This window comes from Fukomys damarensis, unplaced genomic scaffold (genome assembly GCF_012274545.1).
Source record: "Fukomys damarensis isolate Sample0158 unplaced genomic scaffold, DMR_v1.0_HiC HiC_scaffold_30, whole genome shotgun sequence".
NCBI lineage: Eukaryota > Metazoa > Chordata > Mammalia > Rodentia > Bathyergidae > Fukomys > Fukomys damarensis.
This window is the reverse complement of record NW_022900942.1, coordinates 35,271,667-35,282,381: the sequence shown is the minus strand read 5'-3', so window position 1 is coordinate 35,282,381 and position 10,715 is coordinate 35,271,667. Positions and strand designations below refer to the sequence as shown.

General features: G+C 41.1%; 1 long non-coding RNA gene across 1 annotated transcript; it reads left to right on the top strand.

Moving 5' to 3' along the window:
• The first annotated feature begins 4,439 nt into the window (after nucleotides 1-4,439).
• LOC104860484 lies at nucleotides 4,440-10,238 on the top strand. The gene is made up of 3 exons (XR_779705.1): nucleotides 4,440-4,582; nucleotides 9,307-9,370; nucleotides 10,059-10,238. It is a non-coding gene; the product is annotated as an uncharacterized LOC104860484 (long non-coding RNA).
• Nucleotides 10,239-10,715: the final 477 nt, after the last annotated feature.

The window sequence follows — 10,715 nt, the reverse complement described above, 5'->3', positions numbered from 1 at the left end:
ATTCTACAAAATACCTAATTAGGATTTCTAAAAACTGTCAAGGTGATGCAAAACAAACAATCTGAGAAATTGTCATGGACCAGGGGAGACTGAGACGATGTGACAACTCAATGCAATTTGGAATCCTGGATTGGATCCTGGAACACAGAATAAAAAATGCTAATGGGAAAACTGGTGAACTCCAAACAAAATCTGGAGTCTAGCTGAGAGTGATAACCAGTGTGGACTTCTTTGTCTTGACAAATGTATCCATGGATGATGATAATAACCTTAGGAAAAGCAACACTGGCTGAGGAGCATGTGGGAACTTGCTATGTTGCAACTCTTCTGCAAATTTTACATAACTCCAAACTATTTTTACTGAGAAAAAAATTTGTCCTACAGCAAAAGTTTTGGAATTTTTTAGATTTCCAAGCTCTTTCCATCCCTGGGTTGATGGCATCATTCTTTGTAGTATCCACTGGTTGAGCAAATGGAGTCCAGGGGAAGTGCCTTATATGGTACAATGGTTCAGAGCCCATGAACTGTGATCAAAGCCTGCCCTTCCCACCCGCTAGCTCTGTGGCCTTGAGCAAGTTGCTGCATCCTCTCTCGGTGTCTCAGATTCTTCATCAGTAAAGCAAAGATAATAATTGTACTTTTCTCCTACCTTATTGCAAGGATTAAATGAGTTAATGTATGTAAAGTGCTTAGGAGCCTGGCAAAGAGAAAACACCGCCTTTATTAGTTTTCATCAGAGTCACTAACGCTATTAAATAAAACTGTCCTTTGATCACAGTGATATCTGCAGACATTTACAATGTATGTAGCTCATGCTAGGACATGGTTGAGTTCTGAGTAAATTATGCTAAATGAAATGAGCTAGCCACAGAAAAACAAATACTTATGATTCCAATTATGTGAGGTCCCTAGAATAGCCAGATCCACAAAGATAGAAAGTAGAATGATGTTTGCCAGGATAAGGGAACAAAGGAATGTGTGTTAAGTGTTGAATGGGGCCAAAATTTCAATTTTTCAAGATGAGGAGTTCTGGAGAAGGATGTTGGTGATGGTTTCATAATAATGTAAACTTAATGCCACTGTACTGCATATTTAAAAATGTAGACAAGGCAAATTTTATGTTATGTGTATTTTACACAACTAAAAAGAAAAAGAGGGTTGGGGATTTAGCTCAGTGGTTCTGCCTCCTGCTTCTCAAGAGCAAGGTCCCAAGTTCAATACCCAATACCAGAAAGAAAGAAAGAAAATAATAAAATACATGTGTAACAATTATTTTCTCAGTCTGCAGAAATGTGGATGAGTCAGGGATTTGTATCCTGAAGAGCAGAATTAGGTCCGCATATTGATTTTCTGGTCTTTGCAGTCAGTCTTTGCCTTACCTTACTCTCCACCCCAGGTGTGGGGATGTCCTCACAACAGCACAGTGACATGCAAGGCTGACATCCTGGGTTAGTATCAGTTATGCTAGGACTTCAGGGAGTAGAGACCCCAAGGGAAAGGGGTGACACTGTCTATGGAGGCTTCCAATGCATGGGCTCCATACTAGACCGATGGAACCTGGGGCATCTCTGTGGATCATATAGACAGGGAGAGGATGACCAGGGTTAGGGTTACAAGGTGAAGCCCTATCCTCCTTCTTCTGTTCCTTTCTTCTCTTCTCCTTTCTCCCTTCTTCCCTCCTCCCTCTCTTTTCTTTTTGTTTTCCTTTTTTTTTTTTTTTTTTTTTTTTTTTTAACCAGAGCAGAAGGCATAGTCAAACCATGAAGTGAGCCAAGAGCCACCAAGAACCTCTGATCAAATTCAGGACCTTGCCCTTAGGAGGCAGGTGGTGGCACCACTGAGCTAAATTCCTGGCCCATCAAGAACCTCTTTTTAGGGCTAAAGGTGTAGGGAAAGTGGGAAGGGTAGGGGAAAGGTAATAAGGGAAAAGAAAAAAATATGAGAAAATGAGAAAATGGAAATAAAATGTTTGTAAATGGGGAGGGGAAGAGGGGTTGAAGGGAGGGCAAGGACAAGGGGAAAAAATGAGAACCAAGACCTCATGTAGAGGTACAAGATCAAGATCCCAATAATGAATGTAACTGTACTGTATACCTAAAATGTACCAGTAAACTAAAAAAAAAAACAAAAAACCTCTTTTTAAAATGACTCAGTGTTGCACATAAGGAAGCACAGTCTGCCTTGCTTCTTACTTCCACTGACTTGCTTTTTAAAGTTGCCATCAAAGGCCTAAACACCTGTGTGTCTTTCTGAGAAGTGTGACTTAATGGAGAACTGAGAACCTCTGGAGGTAAAGGTCCAAGAGCAATGCCTGGCTCCACCATATCCTGTGTGTTTTGGAGCAGGATACTCTGTCTTTTTTGTGCCTCTATTTCCTCCCTTGAAATTATGGCTAATAAATAGTGCCTTCCTAACAAAGTTGATGATAAGTTGAGACAAAAAGATATTAGAAGACTTCCGGGCATGTTAAACATAACATAAATGTTAGTATAATTATGATCAAGTGTTCAATGTTGCAAAATATTCAAGAAAATGAACTGTCCTATCGGAGCCAAGTCAAGGCCACTATTGTAGGGGCTGGTAGTTGGAAGGGGGCTAAAAGCCAGATAACAGAGATGGGAGTAAACATACCAGGTTTCTTCCTGCTTCTGTGTTTTTATTCATATTGTTTGACTCTTGAATGTCTCAATTAATCTGCCTTTGAAGTTTGACTGGATGTTCTATTAGTCCCTTAGGCACATGCAGACAGGAGGTTTTGGATTTCTTGTTGATTGTTTAACTCTTGGTGCAGCAAATGTTAGGCCTCCTAGTTAACTTTCCAACAGGGGCAGATGTTCCTGATGACCAGAACTTCACCTGGTCTCTCTTCCTGCCTCCCTGGTTGTCCGCAGGCCAATCAACAGAGTCCTTGGCACATCCGCAGAAATAATACGGAAGGTGTTGATCTTTTCTCTGAGTCCTTTGTATTGGAAATTGAGGCCTGTCCAGGAAGGTAAAATGAACCAGCAGAAGCAGCAGAGAGCAAAGGCATTTTACCAATGAAAGAGAACAGGAAAGAGAGGAGGCCAAGCGGTGTCCATTCTGTGTAGGAAAAGCACAGGCCATTTCTAGGTCCTGATAAGTTTTCCCTCAGAATCCCCCAAGGCGTCAGATAAAGTGCTTCATCTTCCCTGGAATGCTGCCATCCCATAAGACTGATACATCCCCTGCTTGAATGTGGTTGAAAGGAGACATGATCACAGGAATTTTCAGTACTATTTAAAGATGAGGGCTGATTTTTTATAAACAGGCTCATCTGGGGAAGCTTGTGGGCAAGTAGTCCAATAGCTTTGGGTAACAGGGTGAACCACCTGGGATGAGGACCTACTTCAGCTCCAGGGACAGAGAACAGAAAGGACAGGCCTAGGTGAAAAACCAGGATCGCAAAGACGAAGGCCATGAGTCCTGATCTCTAAATGCCAGCTGAGTAAGCAGTAACCAGGAAGAGAAAGGACACTCCTTGGAAAGAGCAGCTTAGGATACTGTGCCAGGAGACTCCGCTCTTCCTGAGCCTATAAGGTAACTGGCCATTTTCAAGTCGCAAGCAATCCCCAAACTTTATCTTAGACCAGAAACTAACCTTTGATAAGTGCACAGCACTATTCTTGGTCTGAATTGCATACCGCACTTTCTCTCCTCTCTCTTTCTTGCTCTTCCCTCCTCCCCTATCTCCAGCCTGAATCAAACTCTTGACCCACAAGGATCTGGCAAACTCACGAACACTGAAATGCATGTAACTCACACTAGGCTATCACTTCCAAGGGCATTTATGTCTTAACAGGAATCAAGAACCACATTTCTAACCAAGCACTTTCCAGGTATATCAAGACACCCCAGAGACCTACAACAAGGGCCTATTTTTCCCTGTATCCCTGAAATTGTTCCCATTCAACCACATTCTTCTATGTAATCTCCAGCCTCCCAGCAGGAGCAATGTCAACCAGCCCCTGAGTTAGGCCTGCTCCAGTATTCTGTTCTGGCAACCAAGGGGTCCTGATCAGAACCTTTAACCTTCTTCCCCCAGTGCCCAGGGGTCCAGATTCCAGTGGGAGAGTCCTTGTCCACATTGCTAAATTTTGAAAATGACAACAAACCTTTGACTTGCAGGGTATCTCTTGGCAGCAGATGACAGGTCTTATCTCTGCCCATGGACAGATCATCTCATGGTGGGTAGAACAGTGAAATAAACAAGGGGCCACTGGGTACCCAGCTTCCCGGCCCTTACTCATTTCCAAGCATTTCTCCATTGGTTCCTCACTTGGTCCTCTCAGTAGCCATTTTATAAGAATCACAAAACCCCAGTGCCTAGAGAAGGATAATACAGCCTACAAAGGTCATGTGACTAGACTTGATCACACAACCTGGCCACTGTGGACTCTGGCAGGGAGTTTGGGTCAGCCTCAAGCTGTCTGCCTGTCAGCCTGTCCACTCTGCAGGATAATTCTGGGTGAAAGGCACACACACACTTAGAAACTTCTGAGCAGGTCAGCAGTGCAAGCATCTGCACAGCTGGTACATGAAGATTACCCTAGCCTGGAATTTGGTGAGTAACCACATAAGCTTATGTGTCTCAGACAGAAACAAATAGTTGAGAAGACTAATCCAGGTACAGGCAACACATGGCACTGCCTTGTACATGACTTTGAACTTAAAGTAGTCATGATTCTTTGGCCACAGAGAAATCAACATTGTTAGACAAATGAAGCCCGGGGCCAACTGCAGCCCATTTCAGCTTAAGGTTGAACTAGAATTGCAACCCTGGTTGCCTCTTCTCTCTGTTTCCATCTAGAGGCTCTGATATCAGTGCTTTCACCTTGAAGTTCCAGCAAACAAAAAGGATATGGAAAAGGTGGAACCCAGTGAAGGCAAGTGGCCTGGGCCCTTGCCTTGGAAGGATCTGAATCCTAGCCCTGGTGTTGCCTGGAAACCACTAATAATCCCTTCTGGGGCCAGGGATGTAACTCAGTGGTTCCACCACCTGCCTCACTAATAATCCCTGGGGAAGGTCTTTCTTCCTTGGTCTGCAGTTTCTCTGAAATGAAACGTAAACTGGTGTTGATAACACCTGAATTTTCTCTCAGCTTGGACATGTGGCTGCAGTATAACTCAACACCCTCTGACGTACCCAAACATAGTGACATGTACTGGAGTGCCGGTGAGGAAAGCCAAGAGTTCACCCACTGACTTGCTGTCACCTTAGGCATGTCCCTCCCTCCCTGGTATTAGCATCACCTAACTCAAACACAAACACCATTATGGGGAAACTTCACCCCAAAGATATGCTGGGATTCCCTAAGTGTTCCAAAAGGCCTTCCCCAGACTAAGCAAATTCTAGAGCTGAAGAAATTCCTGGTTTAATACTGTTAAAAGTTCCTGCCATAGTGTTCGTGAGTTTGCCAGATCCTTGTGGGTCAAGAGTTTGATTCAGGCTGGAGATAGGGGAGGAGGGAAGAGCAAGAAAGAGAGAGGAGAGAAAGTGCGGTATGCAATTCAGACCAAGAATAGTGCTGTGCACTTATCAAAGGTTAGTTTCTGGTCTAAGATAAAGTTTGGGGATTGCTTGCGACTTGAAAATGGCCAGAATCTCACCTCCTTGGGACCCGACAGTCTTGAGATCATTGAATTAATTGACTTTTTCTTCTTACCCATTTTGACAAAACATCAAACTCATTTTTTATTCCTAGACGATTGTTCATTCAGTGTATGTGTGGTACATATTTTAGGAAGTCTGACAGCATATCAATTTCTGTCATCAGACATCCCCATTCGGACATGCTTTCTCTGCTTGCTGTCTTTGCCAGGTCTTTGTGTCTTTTCTCTTGCTTTGCTGCTTGGAAGGGTGTTTCATAAGTAACACATGAACTATGATTTCTTACGATGATAATCATGATGATGATGAGAATGTTTTAATTAGCCAGTCTCTTAATTTTTCTTACACAGGTCTGAGGTCACAGTTTTCTTAACCTACTCTACAGTAAATATGCAGCAGGGAGAGAAATGAGAATCCAGTCCCTCACATAGTGCAGTACCTGGAATTTTTATCTTTGGCGAGCTGCCTGACTCCAGCCACATAGCTTTCCCTCTTGGGTCTTGGTTTATGCATGGATACAAAGAGGGAGTGGATTGTAAAGCCTTGGTCAGACATCCATGAGGGTCAAGATGCCCAATGAATTGGTGAAACAGGACTGATGGGGACTGTGGCGAACTGGAGAGGCTGTGCCCGTCTATCCTGGGGGCTCCTTGGTATAGATGGCAATGCCTAAGTCCCCAATTCTGTCAAAGCACTCTCTCTCCTTCCAAGAAAATTCAGAAATTCATATTTTAATTTGCAAGTGGTGATAATTAGTTAATAATATTTTAAAAAATATTACAGGCCAAGCAAATCTCAAACCGACTGTCATCTGCAAATAGGAATGCAAGGTTTGGGGAGTGTTTTACCCCATACAAGGCTTCGCTACACTGAAATGTCCGAGGGTAGCTAGCAAATCACTGCTGTGCTGGAACATGCAGCTAGCTCCCTGCAATTCTAAACCTAGAGGACATCCTAAACCCAGTGAGTAAAGAACTAAAGAAGCAGTTTAAAGTTTATTTGAAAATAGGGGAGGAAGAAGAGAGATGACAGACAGCTATTTGGATGAGTAAGGACAATTTGAAAGTGAGTAACTCATAGATTTCTTGTCTGCAGCTCCTTTCACTGAGATCTTTGTCCCACACAGGCTCCTAGAATCTGATGGGCTCCCTGGCTTATCTTTCATCCTAACTTTGGATTTTTTGGGGCCATGCAACCCTTCCCTGACCTTTGGTGGAAGGCAAGGTTATAAGTGGGGGCCTTATGGACAGGTAGTTTAGGCTAAAGTATTAAGTGAAGAAGTTTGTGATTCTTACATTGATTGCACTACCTGGGAAGGTCCATAATGTCTCCAAGCTTTAGCTTCCTCAAATGTAAATGTGGAAAATCATACCAACTTCGTAGCACTATAATGCAGATTAAGTAAGATAGTTTATTAAAGAGATAGTTTATTATAGTGTCTTGGCACTCAGTAAGTACAAGGTCTGATTTAAAGATCTGTGTTAGGGCTGGGGATTTAGCTTAGTGGTTCTGCCGCCTGCCTTGCAAGTGCAAGGTCCTGAGTTAGATCCCCAGTACCCCCTAAAAAAAAAAAGTTGTGTGTTCAAATTTTTAAAAATTATATATTGTCATCAGTCCCCTCAAAATACGACTTTTAGCTTTGAACACACTTATCTCATCTTTCTTGCCACTTTTGGAACCAGTTCTGGGAGTCTTCCTTTGTGTCTTTATGAGGTGTGATCAAAAATTGAGTGAATGCTGCTGCCAAGTGCCATCCAGTGGGAGGGCAAGCTTGTAAAAATATTACGGTGTGTGGTCTCCTCCACCTTACTCACTTATACACATGGTACCATGTGACTTCTGGCTCTTCTCCAAAATCAAAATGACCATGAAAGGTAACGTTCTGAACGTTTTGGACATCGAGGCAGCAACAATAGCCCAGTTAGAGAGACATTTTTTCTTTTCTTTTCTTTTGGTACCGGGGATCAAACTCGGGACCTTGCACTTGTGAGGCAGACAGCAGAACCACTGAGCTAAATCCGCACCTCCACAAGTAGAGATCTAAAAGAGGACTTCCAGGACTATTGCAGAAAAAGCAAGAACTATGGAATTAGTGTGTTTGAAGCAAAGGGAAATATTTTGAGGGCTATTAATGTGTCTTTTACTGTAGCAATTTTTTAAAAAATTCAAACATTCGCTGCAGGTTTTTTGTTTTGTTTGTTTGTTTGTTTGTTTTAGTAAAACATTTGTTGGAGCCAAGCGTGGTGGCACACACTTGTAATCCCAGCACTCAGGAGGCTGAGGCAGGAGGACTGCTGTGAGTTTGAGACCAGTTTGGGCTACATAGTGAGTTCCAGGTCAGTCTTAACTACACAGTGAGATCCTGTCTCAAAAAACAAAGAAACACCATTTGTTGGTACATTTTAGATACATATAATGATAACATTCAGCTTAGGGAATTTGTATCAGTATATGATATATCTGTCAAGCCTGCCCTAAATCAACAGGAAAAATAAACAGGCTACTTTTAACAAATATCAGCAGCTTCCCAGTAAATGAGGCAAATGAACTAAAAAACATGGTTTACAATCCCTTGGTGCCAAAAAGTCCAGTAATTTATACATACCTGACCAGACTGGCCTTGGGCACTTAAGTCATACATATGTCACCCCAGATTCCTTAGCCCCTTCAATACCTGCATGAGCCTAATTCCTATCCCAGTTAATTGCTAGCCCGTCCACCCGTGGGTGAAACTGCTCCCAGCTAGCTGCGCCTCTCTCTCTCATTGTCAGCCCATCCCTACACAGATGTGGTGAACTCGGCCTTTCCCAGCTAGCTGCTAAAATCTTCTGATTTCTAGTCCCTGTTAACTGGAATAAACTTTTCTTTTTCTCACAACAAAGAGCCTGTTTTTTTTTGTTGTTGTTGTTGCTGACAAGTGGATTCTTTATAACAATATCTTGCTTCCTTTTTCCCCTTTTTTCTGTATGTATGAAATCTTTGTTTCCATTTTTCCTTCTACTTTCTCTTTTTCTTGTCCCTTCTTTCCTTTCTCCCTCCCCCTCCCTATTGTTGTTGTTGTAGCTGACAAGTGGATTCTTTATAACAATATCTTTGCTTCCTTTTTCTCCTTTTTTCTGTATGTATGAAATCTTTGCTTCCATTTTTCCTTCTACTTTCTCTTTTTCTTGTCCCTTCTTTCCTTTCTCCCTCCCCCTCCCTTGTTTCCCTTCCCGTTTGAACATTTTATCCCCATTTGCAAATGTCTATTGTACATTTTAGTCCTTATTTCCACTTCCAGTTTCTCACACAAGAGAAACAATGTGGTATTTAAACATATATGTTTGATTTATTTCACTTAAGAGCATGGTCACAAGGCGCATCCATTTAGCTATAAATATCTCAAGCCCATCCTTCTTCAAGGCAGAGTAGTACTCCATTGTACTTTTTTAAAAACCCACATCTTCTTTATCCATTCATCAATTGATGGGCATTTGGGCTGTTTCCAAAATTTAGCTATTACAAACTGTGCCGCTATAAACATGGTATAATGCTTTTAATTCTTTTTGAAAGATACCAAGAAGGGGAATAGCTGGGTCAAGTGGAACCTCCTCACTGCAGTTTTTTATGAGCCTTTGCATTTCATTTTTCCATGGGGAAATAATAACCATTCTTCAAACCTTCATTACTCAATTCAGTAACCACCAGCCACATGGGGCTGCTGAGCACTTGAAGTGAAGCGGGAGCACATTGAAATCTCTGGTAAGTATAAAATACAGAGTTTGAAGGCTTTATATGAAGAAAAGAATATAAAATATTGATTAAGTGTCAAAATTATCATATTTTTAGTATATTGAGTGTAACCAATGAATGAGACTACTTGAGCAGGCTAGTGAAAACAAAGAGGTACAGACTTTATTCACCTAGGCAGAGGTGGACTGACAGCAAGCAAGAGGCCATCAGCCCCTAGCAAAGAAAAGGCAGGAAGCTTTATAGGGCACTGGAAAGAGAAGTCTGGAACATCTATCACATATAGGGGTCAGAGCAAATATTTCTGATCAGGGTCCATGCAGTGATCAATGCAGATGTGTGGATATTTTCAAGTAACTTGACATTGAAAAAATGCTGTACTTTGTAGTTGTTTGTTATCTCTATGTCGGGATCGCCCTATCCTGTGTGCTGTGTTCGATCTGCTCCTATACAGCATGGCTTTTGTCAGATGGAGACAGTACCTGTATCGGCTTCCAGTTTTGTTGGGTTTTTTTGTGTCTTGTCAAACTGTAGCTTGGAATTAAAGAGCAGATTCATTAACCATTTCAGGTCAAGCTTGACACTGAGTTACACAAAATATATTATTCAATCCTCAGTACTGGGAAAGGGGAAGGACACCAGTCAGATTAAACCATGCCTGTCCCAATGGGCTCATTTTACCTCATTCTCCTCTTTACAGGTCCTATCTCCAGACATAGTCACATTCTGAGGTTCTGGGACTTAAGACTTTCACACATGAATGTAAGGGGACAGAGACACCAATCAATCAAAGCATATGTACTTGGAAAACCTTTGAAATCAACGATGATGCTAAATCAAAAAATTTCACTTGCAACCAAGAGGACCCAAGTTTGATCCCCAGTACCAAAAAAATAAAATAAAATAAAATAATAATAATTATAATAATAATTCAGGAAGGTATCTGAATATAAAATTAACATATAAAATCAAGTAGCTATCACATCCATAATAATAACCTGTTAAAGGATACCATAATAGAGAAAATACTACATAAAACAACAATAGAAAGATTAAATACTTTGGTATAAACTTTGTTAAGTTTATTTTTGTTAGAAACATGCAAAATGTATACAAACAAATTGTAAAAAAGATTCTCATGGCAAAAAAAAAAAAAAAAAAAAAAAAAATCATCCTAACAAGCCATGATGAGTAAATACAATGTGGGATTCTAGATAAAATCTTGGGTGGGAAAAAGTCATTATTTGGAAAATTAGTTATATGCAAATAAATCTATAAAATATTGTATCAATATTAATTTCCTGCTTTTTATAATAAAAGTATTTGTGTTATATAAAATTTAACATTAGAAGAAAAG